Raw genomic sequence first — 24,739 nt, 5'->3', positions numbered from 1 at the left:
ACATTTAAAGTGCAGTATACACCACATGATAGAAAAAAGACATGGTCATAGACAACAGACTGTTGTGGTCGTTATGTTAGAAGATACCTGCAAGTATAGAACTTTCCATAGTTTTATATAAAAGTGCGTGTGCATATTTAACCCCTTCGGGGCTGATGACGAGCTCAGCTCGTCATGAGCGTAACCTGCCGTGCGCTCATGACGAGCTCAGCTCGCCATGTAACGCGGTAATTTCAAAATTGCCGCGTACAGCGGGAAAAGCCGCCGCATTGATGCGGTTAAACACTGCAAAGCCTAAAGTGGATTTTACTGGTTTCGACATAAACTATTTATAAATAATCGATTTTCAGGTATCATGGAAATATAATATATATATAATATATGTATATGTATATGTATATATATATATATATATATATATATATATATATATATATATATATATATATATATATATATATATGTTTAGCAAATGCGCTCCTGCGCTTCCAGCAGTCACCCTCACACGCTCCATGCTATCCAGCTTGGTGTAGCCTCTCAGCCTCTGAACTCCCGTTTCTCCTGCAATTTTTCAAGTGCCCGACGCGTTTCGAGGCTAAAACGCCTCTTCTTCATGGGGCTCAAAACATAAAACAGGCAGTATTCTCACCCTTCGTTTTTCTAACTTTAATTCAATTAGAGGGAACCGCCCTAAGTGGGCGTGGCTTGTAGGAAGGATAAGTTACTTACCTGTAATCCTAGTTCTCTTCCAGGGGTATCCTCATCAAAGTCATAAGCACTGAATATTCCCGCCCATGTGCGGGACCCCGGAAACAATATACAAATATATATGTAAAAAACACATTTATCTCGTTCCACATATATGTATGTACATATATTATTTTTCTCACACCAATGCAGCTCCATAACTGAGGCTAAAAACAATGTATACACATATACATGCACTGCAATTAGAAAGGAAGTAAAAGAAAAAACACATTAGGTCAAATAACCTTTGAACTTTGTGTTTTAATGAGTAGACCACTCATAAATCCTGAAAATTGCTTGTAAATAGACATTGTTAGCCCTCAGGCTGCATTGCAAAACAATAGCATAGAAAATGAAACCATTTTCAACAAAAAACTGGCACCGTGCCTTTAAGGCAGCCATGACCCCAGGCTTCTCATCATGCCTCAGGGGTGACAGTTAGGTCAGTTGTTCTTTGCATAACCCTGAAGACAGGGCTCAACCACAAGATTGAAAAAGTACCAAATCTCATTTACCTGGGGAGGCGGGTGGGTTGCTTATGACTTTGATGAGGATACCCCTGGAAGAGAACTAGGATTACAGGTAAGTAACTTACCCTTCTCTTCCAGGGGATCCTCATCAATAGTCATAAGCACTGAATAGAATAGCAAGCCCATCAACCACCTGCAGGTAAATGAGAAGTACATGACCCAACCAAGCAATAACAGCCAAATAACTCAGCTGTTAAACAGATTCCTCAGGGAGGCCTGGCCCACCTGGGTATCTGCTCTCGTGTCAGAATCTAGACAGTAATGTCTGGTAAATGTATGGACAGACCTCCAGGTCGCCGCTTTACAAATCTCAGACATGGGCACATCATGTAGGTAAGCCGCCGTGGCCGCTCTACCTCTAGTGGAATGCGCTTTAGGAGTAAAAACCAGAGGTTTCTGCGCCAATTGGTAAGCAAGTTTGATACACGAGACGATCCACCTGGAAATGGACCGTTTCGATGCTGCATGGCCAGTTCTGATCGATCCGTAGTTAACAAACAATTAATCAGAATGTCGAATAGACTTGGACCTGTCCAGATAGAACTTTAAAACCCTTTTCAGGTCCAAAGAGTGTAACGCCCTCTCAGCTGGAGTAGAGGGATTAGGAAAGAAAGTGGGTAAAGAGATAGAATGATTGCCATGAAAATCTGACACCACTTTCGGCAGGAAAGAAGGGTGCGTTCTGAGCACCACTCTGTTCAAATGAAAAACTGTATACGGTTCTTTAGTACATAGGGCCTGAATTTCGCTCACCCCACGGGCTGACGTAATCGCTACCAAAAAAGCAGCTTTCCAGGAAATATGCTGCAAAGTAACTTTATGAATGGGCTCAAAAGGTGGGCCCATCAACTTTGATAGTACTAGGTTCAGCTCCCAGGGAGGAGAAGGAGGCCGTACAGGAGGGTAAACCTTTTTTAGACCTTGCAGGAAATCTTTTACTGCTGGCAACTGAAAAAAAGAGGTTTGTGAAGGTGATCGCCTATAAGCAGTTATAGCGGCTAAATGCACCTTAATGGAGTTAAACTTCAAACCTGCTTTAGCAAGGTATAACAAGTATGGAAGAACTGCTTCTTCCTGACTCTTCACCGGATTGTCACCATTCTGCACGCACCACATATAGAACCTCTTCCACTTGCATGCGTAAGAATGTCTCGTGGAAGGACGTCGTGCTTCTCTCAGAATAGACATGCAGTCTTGTGGCAGCCCTAGATGGCCGTACTGAATGACCTCAGGAGCCATGCTGCCAAGTTCAGTGACGGAAGGTTGGGATGGTGAATCCTCCCGTTCATCTTCAATAACAGGTCCGGCCTGCATGGAAGCCTCTTGTGAGGAGACACTGACAGGTGAAGGAGGTCCGTGTACCACCATTGCCTCGGCCAGTCGGGGGCAATCAGGATCATTGTTGTGCACGAGTGACTCAGCTTGCTCACCACCTTCGGGATCAGAGGAAGGGGTGGAAAGGCGTACACAAATTCCCCTGACCAATCGATCAAAAGAGCATTCCCCCTCGTTCCTGGTCGATAGAACCTTGAGGTGAAGCTTGGGCATTTGCTGTTTACGTCGTCCGCAAAGAGATCTATGGAAGGACGACCCCAAGACTGGAACACGTCTAGCACTTCGTCGTTGAAAACCCAGTCTTCTCTGTCTTCGAAGTGCCGACTTAGTGCGTCCGCCCTCACGTTCTGCTCTCCTGGGAGGTGGACTGCTTGAACAGACAACTTGCGAGCCAGCAGCCAATGCCAGATGCCCTGAGCTTCTAGTGACAGAGTCCTTGAGCGGGTTCCTCCCTGCTTGTTTAAATAGTATATAGTGGTGGTGTTGTCCGTCTGTACTAGAACCACCTCTTTCTGAAGCGAGGGAAGGAACGCTTTGAGAGCCAGGTGGACTGCTCTCAACTCCAGCAAGTTGATGTGGTAGGTGCTTTCCTTGGACGACCACAGACCCTGCACCTGAAGAGGACCCATGTGCGCCCCCCAGCCTTGCAATGACGCGTCTGTGATGATCGTTTGTGTAGGAGGAGGTTGATGGAAGAGAACTCCCACTTGCATGTTCTGCTTCTTCGTCCACCACAGGATGGAAGATCGTGCTACCTCCGACAAAGTGATCTGATCGTCCCAGCGATCTGATTGTTGGTCCCATTTGTCCTCCAGATCCTGCTGAAGAGGACGCATCCGAAGTCTGGCGTTCGGTACTAAGAATATGCAGGAAGCCATCGATCCTAAGAGGGAGGCTATCTTTCGCACTTTCTGAGTCCTGTTGCGAAGAACTTGCCGGCACTTGAGTGCTATTGAAAACTGTCTCTCCTCCGAAGGAAACACTTTTCCTACCTCGGAGTCTAGCAGAGCTCCTAGGAAGTGAATCTTCTGAGTGGGATGGGAGACCGACTTCTTGTCGTTGGCATGCAGGCCTAGACGTTGACAAAGTTCTATGCATGTCTGGAATTGATTCCTTACATTGTCTGGAGTTGGACCTTTCAACAGCCAATCGTCTAAGTATGGGTAAACGAAGACTCCCCTGCGGCGTAGAGCTGCCGCCACCACTGTGACACACTTTGTGAACACTCTGGGGGCCGACTTCAACCCAAACGGAAGGACTTTGAACTGGTAGTGAGAGGTCCCCACCCGGAACCGAAGGAATCTTCTATGATCTGGTCGTATCGGGACATGAAAATATGCGTCCTGAAGGTCCACCGAACACATCCAATCCCCCTTCCTGAGATGTGGATATATTTGGTGAAGCGCCAACATGCAAAATTTTTCTTTTCGTACATGTAGATTGAGTGTTCTCAAGTCCAGAATAGGCCTGTATTCTGCCTTCTGGCCCTTTTTTCTGACCAGAAAATACCTCGAGTATACTCCTTTTCCACTTTGAGCCACCGGTACCTTCTCGATGGCTGATTTCTCGAGGAGTGTAGCTACTTCTTTCTTTAACATTTGTAGCTGGTGGCTTGATGTTGACATCGGAGGAACGGGTCGAGGTAGACGATGGAAACGAAGACAGTACCCACTTTGCAGCGTAGACAACACCCATTGATCTTTTGTAATGGCCTGCCACTCTGTCCTGTGATGCGCAATGCTTCCCCCCACTGGAGTGGACAACGGTGCTGGGGGAAGTAAAGACTCATTGCTTCTGCTGAGACTTATTGAAGTTGTTGCCTTGTCGCTGATTTCCATTTCCTTTGGAATTGCGCTTGCCTTTGTATTGCGACTTTTGTTGGCCTTGCTGGTTCTGGCCCTTCTGCCAGTGAGGGGTTTGAACCCTCTGCTTCAAAGAGCCCTTGTTGTCTGAACGGAACTTCTTCCGGAATTCCTTTTTCTTTTCAAGCCCCACGGCTTTGAGGGTGTCTAACTCAGGCTTCATCCGCTGCATCTCCTCATCAGCACTCGCACCAAAAAGAGACGTGCCCGAAAAAGGAAGATTTAGAATCCTGGCTTGAGCCTCGGGTTTCAATGCCGTAAGGCGCAACCATGAGGATCTCCTCGCTGTGATGCCATGCGCATAACCATGCGCAGCCAACGTTGCCCCATCTGCCGCCGCTCCTATAATCTGATTGGAGACTTGACTGCCCTCCAACAGAACCTCCTCAAAGTCCTTTCTATCTTCCTGAGGAAGTTTTTCAGAAAACCTCTGAAGTGAGTCCCACAGAGATCTATCATACCTGCCGAGCAGCGCTTCCGCATTGGAGACCTTGAGGAAAGAAGCTGAAGTGTTACAAACTCTTCCCCCCCATGAGTCTTGCACCTTGCTGTCCTTATCCGGCGGTATCGTGGATGAGGATGCTACCGCATTGGACTTTCTTGCCGCCGCAATGACTACTGAATCAGGCGGGGGATCAGACTTGAGGAACAGAGGATCCTCATCAGGAGGACTATACTTCTTGAGAATCCTCGCTGGGACGGACTTCACCGTTGCCGGAGTCAGAAAGACTTCATTCACTGGGTCCATTATACCCGGGATCAACGGCAACAAAGGTTTGGGTGTCGTTCTGTGCTGTAGGGTTTCAAATATGACCGTTGTCTTGATCTGCGGAGCAGTCATAGGCACTCCTAGCTTCAGGGCTCCCCTGCCCAAGATGTCTTGGAACAAGAAAATATCTTCAGTTGGAGATATCCTCGAGCGTGGACTGTTTGTCAGGGTCGGAGAGTAATCCCTGTGAGATCGGGTCCTCGAAGAACTTGAAGAGCTACGGGTCCTCCTAGATCTTCTACTTGAGCGCGTTCTAGAATGAGATCGGTCTCTGTGACGAGATCTTCTATTACTTGAGTGCCTAGAACGAGACCGTTCCTTGCGGCGGGTAGCCTGGTCTCGATACGCCTTCAGCCGATCTGCCGTCTCCTTGTCCTCGGCCCAGTGGTGAAGAGGCCTATACCACCTTGGGGAAAGATGAATATGAGGAGATTTGTGTGTGGGATCCTTCACTGGTGAACGTGACCGTGGAGGCTGATCCGCTTGATCCTGTTGCGATCTTGCAGGGTACTTGGACCTCTCCCTATCCGAATCGCTGTTTTGTCCATCCGAGGATCTGCCACTGCGAGATGCTGAAGAGGATGAGGATAGGCTCACTAGAGATCTAGAGGAAGACCTCGACCGAGATCTCTCTTCTGTGACCCTCCTTCTCATGGCGGGAGGATCCTGCACTGGAGATTGTCCCACCTCCGCAGCCGATGCTGATCCTGGAGAACCTAATTGAGGCCTTAGGACTTGAGACAGGTCCAATGGTTCACCCTCTTTCTCCTGTAGCACCTGCTTCAAAGGCGACCTCTCCTGTGACCTTGCAGGAGAGATGTTCACTGGCTGCGAAACGCTCCGTTCCCTGGATCTCCGCTGATCCAACGACGGTGGCTGTATCGACGCCGAGTGCCGAGCAGAGAGACGCTCTCTCGACGTCGACCGTGGTTTCCTCGACGCCGACCTCGGGTGGCGATGACTGTCCTTCGGCATAGAGCATCTCGCCGTTGAAGGCTGTCTACTCGACGACGACTGAGGCTGCTTCGACGCCGATCGCCGGTGCTCTGTCGGCGACGGGGTGTGCCTCGAGGCCGAATGCCGCGTGTCTGAATGCGACGGAGGCGGCCTCGACGTCGATCGCCATTGATCGGGCGTCGACGTGGGCTGCTTCGACGTCGATCGACTATGTGTCGACAGAGGCTCCCTCGACGCCGAACGACCATGACTAGTCGTCGACGGAGGATGTTTCGACGTCGAACGCCGGTGGCCAGGCGTCGACGGAGAATGCCTCGACGTCACAGCATGACGATGCTGCTTCGACGTCAGGTGGCTCGCCGTCGAACTCTTCTGCTTCGACGGTGACCTATCCCTCGACGCTGTCTGTAGCGGAGGTACCTTGGATGTTGACGCTGAAGACATCTTCGTCGCCGTCGACTGCTTCTCCAACGCTGATCTCGACGCCGAATGCGAACCAGTCGGGGCTTCTTTCGACGTCGACCGCGTCTTCTGACTTTTCTGCTTCTTGGGAGATCTTCCTCTCTCAGAAAGCCCATCAACACGAATCCTCTCACGTTCTTTCAGAGTTCTGGATGATAAAACCTGGCAGTGTTCACAAGTTTTCGAGGAATGAGAGTCTGGTAGGCACAGGATACACACTGAATGAGTGTCAGTCTTGGCCATCTTCCTTCCACATGAAGGGCATTTGTCAAAGAGAGAAGGCATCTCTGACAGAAAAATCACCTTTTTTAAGCCTAAAAAAGGTAGCAGTAACACCCTAGGTCAAAAAGACGTCGAGTGAAAGCAAAAAATTGTAGGTAACAAGAATATTTTTTGACAAAAAAACAAAAAGAAAGGGAGCTGTTTCACCAGGGTCCTGACTGAAGGAGCCGGAAAGAACAACTGACCTAACTGTCACCCCTGAGGCATGATGGGAAGCCTGGGGTCATGGCTGCCTTAAAGGCACGGTGCCAGTTTTTTGTTGAAAATGGTTTCATTTTCTATGCTATTGTTTTGCAATGCAGCCTGAGGGCTAACAATGTCTATTTACAAGCAATTTTCAGGATTTATGAGTGGTCTACTCATTAAAACACAAAGTTCAAAGGTTATTTGACCTAATGTGTTTTTTCTTTTACTTCCTTACTAATTGCAGTGCATGTATATGTGTTTACATTGTTTTTAGCCTCAGTTATGGAGCTGCATTGGTGTGAGAAAAATAATATATGTACATACATATATGTGGAGCGAGATATATGTGTTTTTTACATATATATTTTTATATTGTTTCCGGGGTCCCGCACATGGGCGGGAATATTCAGTGCTTATGACTATTGATGAGGATCCCCTGGAAGAGAATGATGGTTGTCGTAGTCCTTGGTGAGTATAACAATCATACCTTGAGTAGGTTGCCTGCTTTGTTTGAAGATTATGCCAAAGTCGTTATGCCCTTAAGTAGGGGGAGAGCTCGAGGGCTCAGGGGCCATCAATGTCTCGGGGGCATTTGAACCACAAGCGTGATGCAGAATGCAACGCGGGGCCTCCCTGCGCTGTGTTACGTTCCACTACAGCCAGGGATGGTGCTCTGCTGCACGGCCAGGGGCAGCCGTGTATTATCCAAGTTTAGCAAATGCGCTCCTGCGCTTCCAGCAGTCACCCTCACACGCTCCATGCTATCCAGCTTGGTGTAGCCTCTCAGCCTCTGAACTCCCGTTTCTCCTGCAATTTTTCAAGTGCCCGACGCGTTTCGAGGCTAAAACGCCTCTTCTTCATGGGGCTCAAAACATAAAACAGGCAGTATTCTCACCCTTCGTTTTTCTAACTTTAATTCAATTAGAGGGAACCGCCCTAAGTGGGCGTGGCTTGTAGGAATGATGGTTGTCGTAGTCCTTGGTGAGTATAACAATCATACCTTGAGTAGGTTGCCTGCTTTGTTTGAAGATTATGCCAAAGTCGTTATGCCCTTAAGTAGGGGGAGCGCTCGAGGGTTCAGGGGCCATCAATGTCTCAGGGGCGTTTGAACCACAAGCGCGATGCAGAGTGCAACGCGGGGCCTCCCTGCGCTGTGTTACGTTCCACTACAGCCAGGGATGGTGCTCTGCTGCACAGCCTGGGGCAGCCGTGTATTATCCAAGTTTAGAAAATGCGCTCCTGCGCTTCCAGCAGTCACCCTCACACGCTCCATGCTATCCAGCTTGGTGTAGCCTCTCAGCCTCTGAACTCCCGTTTTTCCTGCAATTTTTCAAGTGCCCGACACGTTTCGAGGCTAAAACGCCTCTTCTTCATGGGGCTCAAAACATAAAACAGGCAGTATTCTCACCCTTCGTTTTTCTAACTTTAATTCAATTAGAGGGAACCGCCCTAAGTGGGCGTGGCTTGTAGGAATGATGGTTGTCGTAGTCCTTGGTGAGTATAACAATCATACCTTGAGTAGGTTGCCTGCTTTGTTTGAAGATTATGACAAAGTCGTTATGCCCTTAAGTAGGGGGAGAGCTCGAGGGTTCAGGGGCCATCAATGTCTCGGGGGCGTTTGAACCACAAGCGCGATGCAGAGTGCAACGCGGGGCCTCCCTGCGCTGTGTTACGTTCCACTACAGCCAGGGATGGTGCTCTGCTGCACGGCCAGGGGCAGCCGTGTATTATCCAAGTTTAGCAAATGCGCTCCTGCGCTTCGAGCAGTCACCCTCACACGCTCCATGCTATCCAGCTTGGTGTAGCCTCTCAGCCTCTGAACTCCCGTTTCTCTTGCAATTTTTCAAGTGCCCGACGCGTTTCGAGGCTAAATCGCCTCTTCTTCATGGGGCTCAAAACATAAAACAGGCAGTATTCTCACCCTTCGTTTTTCTAACTTTAATTCAATTAGAGGGAACCGCCCTAAGTGGGCGTGGCTTGTAGGAATGATGGTTGTCGTAGTCCTTGGTGAGTATAACAATCATACCTTGAGTAGGTTGCCTGCTTTGTTTGAAGATTATGCCAAAGTCGTTATGCCCTTAAGTAGGGGGAGAGCTCGAGGGTTCAGGGGCCATCAATGTCTCGGGGGCGTTTGAACCACAAGCGCGATGCAGAGTGCAAAGCGGGGCCTCCCTGCGCTGTGTTACGTTCCACTACAGCCAGGGATGGTGCTCTGATGGCCCCTGAACCCTCGAGCTCTCCCCCTACTTAAGGGCATAGCGACTTTGGCATAATCTTCAAACAAAGCAGGCAACCTACTCAAGGTATGATTGTTATACTCACCAAGGACTACGACAACCAACATTCCTACAAGCCACGCCCACTTAGGGCGGTTCCCTCTAATTGAATTAAAGTCAGAAAAACGAAGGGTGAGAATACTGCCTGTTTTATGTTTTGAGCCCCATGAAGAAGAGGCGTTTTAGCCTCGAAACGCGTCGGGCACTTGAAAAATTGCAGGAGAAACGGGAGTTCAGAGGCTGAAAGGCTACACCAAGCTGGATAGCATGGAGCGTGTGAGGGTGACTGCTGGAAGCGCAGGAGCGCATTTGCTAAACTTGGATAATACACGGCTGCCCCTGGCCGTGCAGCAGAGCACCATCCCTGGCTGTAGTGGAACGTAACACAGCGCAGGGAGGCCCCGCGTTGCACTCTGCATCGCGCTTGTGGTTCAAACGCCCCCGAAACATCAAGCTCTCCCCCCTACTTAAGGGCATAACGACTTTGGCATAATCTTCAAACAAAGCAGGCAGCCTACTCAAGGTATGATTGTTATACTCACCAAGGACTACGACAACCATCATTCCTACAAGCCACGCCCACTTAGGGCGGTTCCCTCTAATTGAATTAAAGTCAGAAAAACGAAGGGTGAGAATACTGCCTGTTTTATGTTTTGAGCCCCATGAAGAAGAGGCGTTTTAGCCTCGAAACGCGTTGGGCACTTGAAAAATTGCAGGAGAAACGGGAGTTCAGAGGCTGAGAGACTACACCAAGCTGGATAGCATGGAGCGTGTGAGGGTGACTGCTGGAAGCGCAGGAGCGCATTTGCTAAACTTGGATAATACACGGCTGCCCCTGGCCATGCAGCAGAGCACCATCCCTGGCTGTAGTGGAACGTAACACAGCGCAGGGAGGCCCCGCGTTGCACTCTGCATCGCGCTTGTGGTTCAAACGCCCCCGAGACATTGATGGCCCCTGAACCCTCGAGCTCTCCCCCTACTTAAGGGCATAACGACTTTGGCATAATCTTCAAACAAAGCAGGCAACCTACTCAAGGTATGATTGTTATACTCACCAAGGACTACGACAACCATCATTCCTACAAGCCACGCCCACTTAGGGCGGTTCCCTCTAATTGAATTAAAGTCAGAAAAACGAAGGGTGAGAATACTGCCTGTTTTATGTTGTGAGCCCCATGAAGAAGAGGCGTTTTAGCCTCGAAACACGTCGGGCACTTGAAAAATTGCAGGAGAAACGGGAGTTCAGAGGCTGAGAGGCTACACCAAGCTGGATAGCATGGAGCGTGTGAGGGTGACTGCTGGAAGCGCAGGAGCGCATTTGCTAAACTTGGATAATACACGGCTGCCCCTGGTCGTGCAGCAGAGCACCATCCCTGGCTGTAGTGGAACGTAACACAGCGCAGGGAGGCCCCGCGTTGCACTCTGCATCGCGCTTGTGGTTCAAACGCCCCCGAGACATTGATGGCCCCTGAACCCCCGAGCTCTCCCCCTACTTAAGGGCATAACGACTTTGGCATAATCTTCAAACAAAGCAGGCAACCTACTCAAGGTATGATTGTTATACTCACCAAGGACTACGACAACCATCATTCCTACAAGCCACGCCCACTTAGGGCGGTTCCCTCTAATTGAATTAAAGTCAGAAAAACGAAGGGTGAGAATACTGCCTGTTTTATGTTTTGAGCCCCATGAAGAAGAGGCGTTTTAGCCTCGAAACGCGTCGGGCACTTGAAAAATTGCAGGAGAAACAGGAGTTCAGAGGCTGAGAGGCTACACCAAGCTGGATAGCATGGAGCGTGTGAGGGTGACTGCTGGAAGCGCAGGAGCGCATTTGCTAAACTTGGATAATACACGGCTGCCCCTGGCCGTGCAGCAGAGCACCATCCCTGGCTGTAGTGGAACGTAACACAGCGCAGGGAGGCCCCGCGTTGCACTCTGCATTGCGCTTGTGGTTCAAACGCCCCCGAGACATTGATGGCCCCTGAACCCTCGAGCTCTCCCCCTACTTAAGGGCATAACGACTTTGGCATAATCTTCAAACAAAGCAGGCAACCTACTCAAGGTATGATTGTTATACTCACCAAGGACTACGACAACCATCATTCCTACAAGCCACGCCCACTTAGGGCGGTTCCCTCTAATTGAATTAAAGTCAGAAAAACGAAGGGTGAGAATACTGCCTGTTTTATGTTTTGAGCCCCATGAAGAAGAGGTGTTTTAGCCTCGAAACGCGTCGGGCACTTGAAAAATTGCAGGAGAAACGGGAATTCAGAGGCTGAGAGGCTACACCAAGCTGGATAGCATGGAGCGTGTGAGAGTGACTGCTGGAAGCGCAGGAGCGCATTTGCTAAACTTGGATAATACACGGCTGCCCCTGGCCGTGCAGCAGAGCACCATCCCTGGCTGTAGTGGAACGTAACACAGCGCAGGGAGGCCCCGCGTTGCACTCTGCATCGCGCTTGTGGTTCAAACGCCCCCGAGACATTGATGGCCCCTGAACCCTCGAGCTCTCCCCCTACTTAAGGGCATAACGACTTTGGCATAATCTTCAAACAAAGCAGGCAACCTACTCAAGGTATGATTGTTATACTCACCAAGGACTACGACAACCATCATTCCTACAAGCCACGCCCACTTAGGGCGGTTCCCTCTTATTGAATTAAAGTCAGAAAAACGAAGGGTGAGAATACTGCCTGTTTTATGTTTTGAGCCCCATGAAGAAGAGGCGTTTTAGCCTCGAAACGCGTCGGGCACTTGAAAAATTGCAGGAGAAACGGGAGTTCAGAGGCTGAGAGGCTACACCAAGCTGGATAGCATGGAGCGTGTGAGGGTGACTGCTCGAAGCGCAGGAGCGCATTTGCTAAACTTGGATAATACACGGCTGCCCCTGGTCGTGCAGCAGAGCACCATCCCTGGCTGTAGTGGAACGTAACACAGCGCAGGGAGGCCCCGCGTTGCACTCTGCATTGCGCTTGTGGTTCAAACGCTCCCGAGACATTGATGGCCCCTGAACCCTCGAGCTCTCCCCCTACTTAAGGGCATAACGACTTTGGCATAATCTTCAAACAAAGCAGGCAACCTACTCAAGGTATGATTATTATACTCACCAAGGAGTACGACAACCATCATTCCTACAAGCCACGCCCACTTAGGGCGGTTCCCTCTAATTGAATTAAAGTCAGAAAAACGAAGGGTGAGAATACTGCCTGTTTTATGTTTTGAGCCCCATGAAGAAGAGGCGTTTTAGCCTCGAAACGCGTCGGGCACTTGAAAAATTGCAGGAGAAACGGGAGTTCAGAGGCTGAGAGGCTACACCAAGCTGGATAGCATGGAGCGTGTGAGGGTGACTGCTGGAAGCGCAGGAGCGCATTTGCTAAACTTGGATAATACACGGCTGCCCCTGGCCGTGGAGCAGAGCACCATCCCTGGCTGTAGTGGAACGTAACACAGCGCAGGGAGGCCCCGCGTTGCACTCTGCATTGCGCTTGTGGTTCAAACGCCCCCGAGACATTGATGGCCCCTGAACCCTCGAGCTCTCCCCCTACTTAAGGGCATAACGACTTTGGCATAATCTTCAAACAAAGCAGGCAACCTACTCAAGGTATGATTGTTATACTCACCAAGGACTACGACAACCATCATTCCTACAAGCCACGCCCACTCAGGGCGGTTCCCTCTAATTGAATTAAAGTCAGAAAAACGAAGGGTGAGAATACTGCCTGTTTTATGTTTTGAGCCCCATGAAGAAGAGGCGTTTTAGCCTCGAAACGCGTCGGGCACTTGAAAAATTGCAGGAGAAACGGGAGTTCAGAGGCTGAGAGGCTACACCAAGCTGGATAGCATGGAGCGTGTGAGGGTGACTGCTGGAAGCGCAGGAGCGCATTTGCTAAACATATATATATATATATATATATATATATATATATATATATACATACACACACACATATATATATATATATTCACTGAAAAAACCATAGGTTATAGACCATATATAATTAGGAATTAGCATTTACAAAACCTTATTTTACTCACACAAAACCATTGAAATTCCATATATAGTTAGTTGCACTAACTATATATCGCGCACCCGCAATCCACTGCTGATGATGTCACATATTACATCATTCATACATGGTCAGTGACATCACTGATGACATCACTGATGACATCTCAAATGACATCACTGATGACATCACTGATGACAACATCCAGTGACTGTATGTTTCTGTAAAGTTAAAATATGTCTTACATATTGAAGAATGAGTGGATGTATAAGTGTCTGGATGAAGGATTTAGTAGGTGCATGACTGACTGTATAAGTGAGTGATTAAATGTGTCTCACTGAGTGCATGGGTTAGTGACTAAACTGTTTTAAATTGTGCATCATTATGTCTGTTGTTCTGTAATCTGATGCATGTGTTGATCATTAGCTATATGACTAACTATATGGGTTATTGATTAGTTGCCCAAGTATTTGTATGGGAGACTGAGTGTGTGTGTGGGTGTCTGGGAGGTGTATGACTCTGTGCATAGATGTGTGAGCAGTTGATTCACTAGATGTATGGGTTCAAAAGTGCATGTGGAAACAGCTGTATGGGCGGTTGACTGTGTGCATGAGTGTATTGGTGAGTGAATGGATATCTCAGTGCTACATGTCAAAGTAAGTACATATGTAAAACACAGTACATGTGAGAGTTGACATATATAAATAACTGTGCATAAGAGCCAGTGAATGTGTGAGTGGCTGTATGGATCATTGTGAACTTGTATCAGGGATTGTATAACAGAGTAAATATGTGTTATTATATGTTTCAATAAGTAAGGTGTGTATAACTATATAGTTGATGAAATGGAGGTGTGATTGATTCTTTGCATGACTGACTAGGTGTGTGAGTAACTCCATGGATGAGTGACAGTCTGTGAGTGTCTGTTTACACTGAGTGTATCTAAGGTTATATTAGAGTCTGAAGAGGTTCATCGTATCATCACATGAATGATGTTATCAGTGATGTGATCAGTAATGTCAAATGAGATGTCATCAGTGATGTCATCAGTGATGTCATTTGAGATGTCATCAGTGATGTCATCAGTGATGTCACTGACCATGTCATGAATGATGTAATATGTGACATCATCAGCAGTGGATTGCGGGTGCGCGATATATAGTTAGTGCAACTAACTATATATGGAATTTCAATGGTTTTGTGTGAGTAAAATAAGGTTTTGTAAATGCTAATTCCTAACTATATATGGTCTATAACCTATGGTTTTTTCAGTGAATTTTCAAGGTTTTGTAAATGCTAATTCCTAACTATATATGGTCTATAACCTATGGTTTTTTCAGTGAATTTCATAGGTTTTTTAATAGCAAATTTTTATAGTTTTTAAAAATAATAAATTTTCAATCGAATTTTATATTGCATAATTATGTAATTTTTTTTTTAATTCTTTTTGGTGCGCTCCCGGGGCGCGGACCAGTGAACGCACGGGTAAGCGCAATCTTGCGGCGCGCCCCGGGGCGCGTACTGATGAGCGTCCCGATAGCGCTATTGCCGCGAACGAAAACAACATCGTGACGTATTGCGTAGCCGCCACGCCTTGCGTCATAAGCGCGTATCGCGTAGCCGCGAGATGCGTCTTATGACGCACCGCGTAAGCGCACCCGGAAGCGCGTACGATCGCGCAACGTAAACGCCCTGATGCGCTTACGAAACACGCCCCGGGACGCACCCCGGGGCGCGTAGCGTAAGCGCGTCAAACCATGTGACTTTAAAATAACACTTTTCATTGGTTCATAACTTTTTTTTTTTCCAAATTGTGTGAAACCCACCCATTTCTCTCACTATTGCTTTGTACTTGGAGAGAGCAAGAGCTGTTCTGTGTACTGTGTTCATCTCCTACTTTTCTGATCTACAGCAATGGCTGCAAGAGAGTCATCCAGCAGTGATTCCGACGGATTTTTAGATGAGGACCCTCCTCAGCAGAAGAAAAAAAAACATTTCATCTGGAAATTCTATGACATCCCTGAAGGACAAAAAAAAGTCAACGCTCCAAAAGTAACCTGCAAAATATGTGGTAGTACTTTATCCAGAGGCAATCCTCTGAAAAAATATCGTTTTGGAAATGCTAATTTAATCAGGCATGTGAAAAGAAGACACCCTAACAACTTTGCCAGGGAGAGTGTCAGAGAGCTGGCACGGAATTTACCCGCAGATGGCGGCAGCACCTCCACTGGTGGAGCAACACCTTCGGGACCACCCCGTGGAAGAATGGTCCCTAACATTCAGCCGGTGTTTGCAGGCATCAAATTTCTGTGCACGGAGTGTGACAAACTGCTCTGCTATGGGGAGCAGAGTGTTGAACTCATTGCCATAAAGAAACAGCAACACCGCTGCCCTGCCAGTCCTTAAATTTTCACATTTTTTTGCTCCTGTTGAGCAGTTTTGGAATCCCTGTTTTTGTTTTTCCCCTGACAAAAATCCCAAAAAAATATAAAATCGTTTTAAAAAGTCTAAAAAAAATAAAACAACAAAAACAAAAAAAAAGTTCTTTTCAGAACTACCTCCAATTTATAAAAAAATGCTATTTTTTTTTAAAAAAGTGTCATTTTTGATCTCCATGGTACGCTCCCCCGTACGCTCCCCGGTGCGCGTACCTGGCGCTCCCCCCGCGAAAATCGAATTTTTTTTAATTTATTTTTTTACCCGCGGGACCCTTTTATGGCCCCCACATCAAAACTAGGGGGTCAGGGGGGTGTACCCTGCCCCCTTTTGCTCATTTCCCCCTTTGAGTTTTTGCCACCTCTTGTGTCTCAATCCTACCGAGACACAAGATGGCGGCCGCAGCGGACTGTTTCGAATGTTTACAGACACCCGAGAAACAATCAGCTTGCCGTGCGCAAGTCGCGTGGCGCGCCCAGAGCGCTCCCAGGTACGCGCACCGGGGCGCGGCTCTAGATATATATCTTTTTTTAAACCTAATTTACTCAAAATTCACAGGAGCACATATCTTGAGACCTAGCAAAGGCACATCGGGCAAACAATATCTACAATTTTGCCAAGTTTCGTGGAAATCCATTCAGCCGTTCGGGCTAAAAGTGAGGCCAACCGCCCTATGGAAATTAACATGGGAAAAACACGTTTTGGGACCCCCCTTTTTTCTCAGCCCCCCCTTGACAAACCCCCCCCCAAATTTTCAGTTGCTGCTCAGAAACAAAATGTTCCATTTTCCCGAAAATTTCAGCCAATTCCGTCCACAAACGCCAAAGTTATTAGACATAGAATTTTCAAAAATCCCATAGAGAAAAAATCCTAACTATATATACCTACTGGCGACCGCCAGTAGGTAATATACATATACATATATATATATATATACATATACATATATACATATACATTTTTCAAAGCACACGTCCTCCACTCTCAAGAACGACGTCCAGGCCAGCTTAGTTTCAAAAACCGGTGTTTATTTCACAGCCCACTCAACGTTTCGGGAACCACTTCCCTTGCTCACGAGTGATCGTGTCTGTTTACACCCAGTGTTTTAAGGTTTGACATGTGATCAGAAACAATATAAACATAGTGAACAGACTGCCATTTCATTAGTTCTCTGGAGCTGTGAAGACAGACTCGTATGCTTAATCAGTGGGACGTGGCACATTGTACATTCTCATTCACTTAATTGAATTTATATTTCTGCGTCAATCAATTGCGACAAAGGAAAATAATTTAAAATAAATTACATATTGGCATTATATTTTTAGCCACAACAGTGAGTTGTCCTAATTCATTTTTGGCCCCCGTGGGCTGAAATGATACCTTGCGCTTCCGTTCATTGCATGATTCATGTACCAATTGGCATACTCCAAGTTGACTCACTCGAGAGATCACACCCAATACGTTATTTCGCCTCTGTTACCCGAGGACTGGTGGCATAATGTTATTTCATGCGATTACGTGTTATTTAGCCCCAGTGGGCTAGCGCACTACATTGCAATTCTGTCCATTGCATAGTTCATGTATCTCAATTTGATATACTCAAAGTTGACTCACTCGAGGTGGATCATGTCAGATCCTACTGCTCACGTCGTGAATAACTACTCAGATAGAGCCCTAGTGGGCATTTGAATCACCAGGTTTCATTCAGTGGCCAATCACTTGCCACTTGACGCATTGTGCCACACTCTTTCTGTACTGCGTTAGCTGTCTCACACTCTCCCAAAATAAACGTTTATAGGTACCTGTAAAGTAAATAAAATACAGTGATTATAAATCAATTTTTCTGTGTTATCTTCCTACTAACCATTAAAAACAACAAAATACTTTGAAGCAGCCAGACACATTATTACTTAGTTCAATACTTTTTCTTTCATTTTGCAATAAATTTTCTACCCAAGGTGTACACTTAGAGCTTCATCACAGTTATGCCCTAGGGGTTGCATAGTATGATATTTAATTATGAACCTGGACTCCAACCTCCTCAGTTCCTGCATTCTATTTCCACCTCTCTCTCTTGTAGGTATTTGATCTAACACTACAAATGAGAGGAGGTTACAATTGCCTTGGTGGTGTGTAGCAAAATGCCTTGCTACCGGATACTGTTTATCATGATTCTTTATTGCCCTTAAATGCTGCAACACCCTATCTTTTGCAGGTTTGATAGTGCTCCCCACATACCATTTTTTGCAGGGACATTTTAAGGCATACACCACATATTCAGTGTGGCATGAAACATGTTTGGTAATTTTGTATGGTTCACAATCATTGGACAGCTTGACTTCTTTGACACTATGGCTAAATTTGCATGCCTTGCACCGCCCACATACAAAAAATCCTTGGACTGGGTTCGCATTTCGTTTTTTGTGTACTACAAGTGTCTGACAGATTCTGTCTTTCAGAGACGCTGGTCTTCTATATGTTATCTGCGCGTGCTCTTGGATACCTGCTTTAATATCCTTGTCTGTCATGAGGGCACTCCAGTATTTGTTAATAGCTCCCCTGACTTGTTTAGCTTGGGGGTTGTAATCTGTGATAAACCTGACTCCAGAATTTGATTTAGACATGGGTAAACTAGAGAAAAAATTGGAGACAACCGAAAAAGAAATAAAAGAAAAGAAACAAAGAAAGTTTCTAAGAGATCATGATGATTATGCAAAGGGTCAAGTCCTAACCTTCGCAAAGAAGTATGATCACCTACGTGCTCAGGCTCAAGCTAACAAGGCCAAGTCATCCTTGAATAAAACCCCGGTGGAAATTACTGATGAGGATCTAACTGATCAGGGTGACGATGATGAAAGGAATGAGAACCAACAAGATGCAACAAGGGCAGGCTTCTTAAGCCCAAAAGACAACATTTTAAACGAGTTCACGCTCATGGCCAAAGGGAGAATGGAATCCCAAAGCAGAGCAAACACAGGAGGAACAAGAGGACGAGGAAGAGGAGGGAGAGGAGGAAAGCAGCAAAATGCGGCAAACTCCAGCGTATCGAGCCCAGTGGGAATGAGAACAAGGGGCCAAAAGAAGCAAAAATGAAGGACACCAAGACTGTGGTTAACCTGTCTAACAGGACACTGAATGCCGCGGAAATTGAGGTACTTTCTTTTGGTTTGTCTTTCTGTCCCTCCCCAAACTTTAACTATACCCAAAGTCGGATTGACCTTTTCCAATTTACAAGGAAACTCAGACTTAAAAAGTGGTTCGCCACTAGGATGAATGATAACACTGAAACTGACAGCATATTACCAAGTACCATTCAGATTGGAGATGCTGAAATGTTGCAAGTAATGCATGACCTTGGGGGAAATCCAGATGTTATTGAAAACCCAACCCTTAATTTAATTAATGAGAACATCAGGCTGGATCTAAACAGCAAAAGTGGTTTTAAACCAAAATCTATTTTTTTACCCATGCTAAATAATGATGCCATTGATGTGTTTGAACGAGGGGTAGTGTCTGAATTGAAAATACTAGCACAAAAAAGAAATAGAGTGAACAGTAATCTCAGTCAGGCGCATAGGTCAGCAATTGACAGCCTGGCTAAAGATGCCAGCATTGTCATAAAGAAATCTGACAAAGGTGGAAACATTGTCATTATGTCAAAAGAAATGTATGTAAATGAAGGTATGTGTCAACTGAATGATGTTACCAAGTATGAGAAAAGCAGTAGGAAAATCTATGAAAGTAAAAATCAAGCGTATCAGGAAAGGCTTATAGAATGGCGTAATCAGGGACTCATTGAAACTGAAGAGTACAACTTCCTTAAATGCAAATTCCCGAAAATTCCAGCACTCTATCTGTTGCCTAAATTACACAAAGATGCCAAAAACCCCCCAGGGAGGCCCATTGTGTCCTCTAGGAACAGTTGCCTGGAAAACACATCACGATATGTGGATCATTTCCTGCAGCCGATTGTACAAAATCTTCCATCCTACTTGAAAGACTCAGGAGACTTTTTGCAAAAGATTACTAAAATCAGAGTAGACACAGACTGTATATTAATGACCTTAGATGTAAACAGTCTATACACCAACATCCCTCACGAGATGGGAGTTAAAGCTTGCAGACATTTCTTTCAGAGCAGATCAGTCTCTTACCTTTTTCACACAGACATGCTACTTGACATGATCTATACATGCTTGACCCAAAATTACTTTTTATTCAATGGCACCATATATCACCAGCTGCTTGGGACTTCCATGGGCACTTGCTTTGCTCCTTGCTTTGCTGGAATCTATTTAGGATGGTGGGAAGAACAAGTTGTCAGACAGCTCAAGCAATACCGGACCGGAGTATGTACCTGGCTCCGATACATAGACGATATTTTTATCGTCTGGAAAGGAACAGTAAAAGATGCAGAAGAGTTTGTGGACATTTTAAATGTAAATGACTACAATCTCTCCTTCACTTGCCATATAAATGAGGTAACTGTGGACTTCTTGGATCTAAGGGTCACAAAAGAGAATGAACGGCTAGTAACCACTCTATATCGAAAGGAGACGGCTGGAAACAGCCTTCTGCACGCACAAAGCTGCCACCCTAAAAACCTGATTAACTCTATCCCCTTTGGCGAACTTTTGAGAGCAAAGAGGAACTGCTCCAAAATAGAGGACTTTGAAAAAGAGAAAACCACCATGTGTGAAAGATTTAAAGCCAGGGGGTACAGCAAAAAATGTATTGGTGAAGCTGTACGCAAGGTAATGGAGAAAGACAAAAATCCTGTAACCACAGAAGTGAATAATAAAGCTGAGGATGGAGTCAGGTTTATCACAGATTACAACCCCCAAGCTAAACAAGTCAGGGGAGCTATTAACAAATACTGGAGTGCCCTCATGACAGACAAGGATATTAAAGCAGGTATCCAAGAGCACGCGCAGATAACATATAGAAGACCAGCGTCTCTGAAAGACAGAATCTGTCAGACACTTGTAGTACACAAAAAACGAAATGCGAACCCAGTCCAAGGATTTTTTGTATGTGGGCGGTGCAAGGCATGCACATTTAGCCATAGTGTCAAAGAAGTCAAGCTGTCCAATGATTGTGAACCATACAAAATTACCAAACATGTTTCATGCCACACTGAATATGTGGTGTATGCCTTAAAATGTCCCTGCAAAAAATGGTATGTGGGGAGCACTATCAAACCTGCAAAAGATAGGGTGTTGCAGCATTTAAGGGCAATAAAGAATCATGATAAACAGTATCCGGTAGCAAGGCATTTTGCTACACACCACCAAGGCAATTGTAACCTCCTCTCATTTGTAGTGTTAGATCAAATACCTACAAGAGAGAGAGGTGGAAATAGAATGCAGGAACTGAGGAGGTTGGAGTCCAGGTTCATAATTAAATATCATACTATGCAACCCCTAGGGCATAACTGTGATGAAGCTCTAAGTGTACACCTTGGGTAGAAAATTTATTGCAAAATGAAAGAAAAAGTATTGAACTAAGTAATAATGTGTCTGGCTGCTTCAAAGTATTTTGTTGTTTTTAATGGTTAGTAGGAAGATAACACAGAAAAATTGATTTATAATCACTGTATTTTATTTACTTTACAGGTACCTATAAACGTTTATTTTGGGAGAGTGTGAGACAGCTAACGCAGTACAGAAAGAGTGTGGCACAATGCGTCAAGTGGCAAGTGATTGGACACTGAATGAAACCTGGTGATTCAAATGCCCACTAGGGCTCTATCTGAGTAGTTATTCACGACGTGAGCAGTAGGATCTGACATGATCCACCTCGAGTGAGTCAACTTTGAGTATATCAAATTGAGATACATGAACTATGCAATGGACAGAATTGCAATGTAGTGCGCTAGCCCACTGGGGCTAAATAACACGTAATCGCATGAAATAACATTATGCCACCAGTCCTCGGGTAACAGAGGCGAAATAACGTATTGGGTGTGATCTCTCGAGTGAGTCAACTTGGAGTATGCCAATTGGTACATGAATCATGCAATGAACGGAACCGCAAGGTATCATTTCAGCCCACGGGGGCCAAAAATGAATTAGGACAACTCACTGTTGTGGCTAAAAATATAATGCCAATATGTAATTTATTTTAAATTATTTTCCTTTGTCGCAATTGATTGACGCAGAAATATAAATTCAATTAAGTGAATGAGAATGTACAATGTGCCACGTCCCACTGATTAAGCATACGAGTCTGTCTTCACAGCTCCAGAGAACTAATGAAATGGGAGTCTGTTCACTATGTTTATATTGTTTCTGATCACATGTCAAACCTTAAAACACTGGGTGTAAACAGACACGATCACTCGTGAGCAAGGGAAGTGGTTCCCGAAACGTTGAGTGGGCTGTGAAATAAACACCGGTTTTTGAAACTAAGCTGGCCTGGACGTCGTTCTTGAGAGTGGAGGACGTGTGCTTTGAAAACATAGGGAGTGGCGCTCCCGTCCTGGCCCGCCGCTGCAAGTGGCCACTTATGCTTCGCGCCAAACACAGGAGTTGGATATACATATACATATATACATATATATATATATACATATATATATATATATATATAGTCAGCGCCTTTTCTACTATCGTACTGGCAAAGGGCTGGATGTTATATATACATATATATATTCACTGAAAAAACCATAGGTTATAGACCATATATAGTTAGGAATTAGCATTTACAAAACCTTATTTTACTCACGCAAAACCATTGAAATTCCATATATAGTTAGTTGTACTAACTATATATCGCGCACCCGCAATCCACTGCTGATGATGTCACATATTACATCATTCATGACATGGTCAGTGACATCACTGATGACATCTCAAATGACATCACTGATGACATCACTGATGACAACATCCAGTGACTGTATGTTTCTGTAAAGTTAAAATATGTCTTATATATTGAAGAATGAGTGGATGTATAAGTGTCTGGATGATGTATTTAGTAGGTGCATGACTGACTGTATAAGTGAGTGATTAAATGTGTCTCACTGAGTGCATGGGTTAGTGACTAAACTGTTTTAAATTGTGCACCATTGTGTCTGTTGTTTTGTAATCTGATGCATGTGTTGATCATTACCTATATGACTAACTATATGGGTTATTGATTAGTTGGCCAAGTATTTGTATGGGAGACTGAGTGTGTGTGTGGGTGTCTGGGAGGTGTATGACTCTGTGCATAGATGTGTGAGCTGTTGATTCACTAGATGCATGGGTTCAAAAGTGCATGTGGAAACAGCTGTATGGGCGGTTTACTGTGTGCATGAGTGTATTGGTGAGTGAATGGATATCTCAGTGCTACATGTCAAAGTAAGTACATATGTAAAACACAGTACATGTGGTAGTTGACATATATAAATAACTGTGCATAAGAGCCAGTGAATGTGTGAGTGGCTGTATGGATTATTGTGAACTTGTATCAGGGATTGTATAACAGAGTAAATATGTGTTATTATATGTTTCAATAAGTAAGGTGTGTTTAACTATATAGTTGAGGAAATGGAGGTGTGATTGATTCTTTGCAAGACTGATTAGGTGTGTGAGTAACTCCATGGATGAGTGACAGTCTGTGAGTGTCTGTTTACACTGAGTGTATCTAAGGTTATATTGGAGTCTGAAGAGGTTCATCGTATCATCACATGAATGATGTCATGAGTAATGTCAAATGAGATGTCATCAGTGATGTCATCAGTGATGTCATTTGAGATGTCATCAGTGATGTCATCAGTGATGTCACTGACCATGTCATGAATGATGTAATATGTGACATCATCAGCAGTGGATTGCGGGTGCGCGATATATAGTTAGTACAACTAACTATATATGGAATTTCAATGGTTTTGTGTGAGTAAAATAAGGTTTTGTAAATGCTAATTCCTAACTATATATGGTCTATAACCTATGGTTTTTTCAGTGAATTTTCAAGGTTTTGTAAATGCTAATTCCTAACTATATATGGTCTATAACCTATGGTTTTTTCAGTGAATTTCATAGATTTTTTAATAGCAAATCTTTATAAAAATAATACATTTTAAATCGAATTTTATATTTTATAATTTTTTTATTTTTTTTTTATATTATTTTTGGTGCGCTCCCGGGGCGCGGACAGGTGAACGCACGGGTAAGCGCAATCTTGCGGCGCGCCCCGGGGCGCGTACTGATGCGCGTCCCGGAAGCGCTATTGCCGCGAACGAAAACAACATCGTGACGTATCGCGTAGCCGCCACGCCTTGCGTCATAAGACACGTATCGCGTAGCCGCGAGATGCGTCTTATGACGCACCGTGTAAGCGCACCCGGAAGCGCATACGATCGCGCAACGTAAGCGCCCCGATGCGCTTACGATACACGCCCGGGACGCGCCCCGGGGCGCGTAGCGTAAGCGCGTCAAACCATGTGACTTTAAAATAACACTTTTCATTGGTTCAGAACTTTTTTTTTTCCAAATTGTGTGAAACCCACCCATTTCTCTCACTATTGCTTTGTACTTGGAGAGCGCAAGAGCTGTTCTGTCTACTCTGTTTATCTCCTACTTTTCTGATCTCCAGCAATGGCTGCAAGAGAGTCATCCAGCAGTGATTCAGAGGGATTTTTAGATGAGGACCCTCCTCAGCAAAAGAAAAAAAACCATTTCATCTGGAAATTTTACGACATCCCTGAAGGACAGAAAAAAGTCAACGCTCCCAAAGTAACCTGCAAAATATGTGGGAGTAGTTTATCCAGAGGCAATCCTCTGAAAAAATATAGTTTTGGAAATGCTAATTTGATCAGGCATGTGAAAAGAAGACACCCTAACAACTTTGCCAGGGAGAGTGTCAGAGAGCTGGCACGGAATGTACCCACAGATGGCGGCAGCAC

General features: G+C 45.4%; 1 protein-coding gene across 6 annotated transcripts in view; it reads right to left on the bottom strand.

Annotated features, from left to right (window-relative positions):
- HORMAD2 (HORMA domain containing 2) overlaps positions 1 to 24,739 on the bottom strand; it is a 644,485-nt gene that overhangs the window by 197,261 nt on the left and 422,485 nt on the right. The window lies entirely within an intron of this gene.

Source organism: Lissotriton helveticus, chromosome 11 (assembly GCF_964261635.1).
Source record: "Lissotriton helveticus chromosome 11, aLisHel1.1, whole genome shotgun sequence".
In the NCBI taxonomy this organism is placed as follows: domain Eukaryota; kingdom Metazoa; phylum Chordata; class Amphibia; order Caudata; family Salamandridae; genus Lissotriton; species Lissotriton helveticus.
This window is presented reverse-complemented; position numbering and strand designations above follow the sequence as displayed.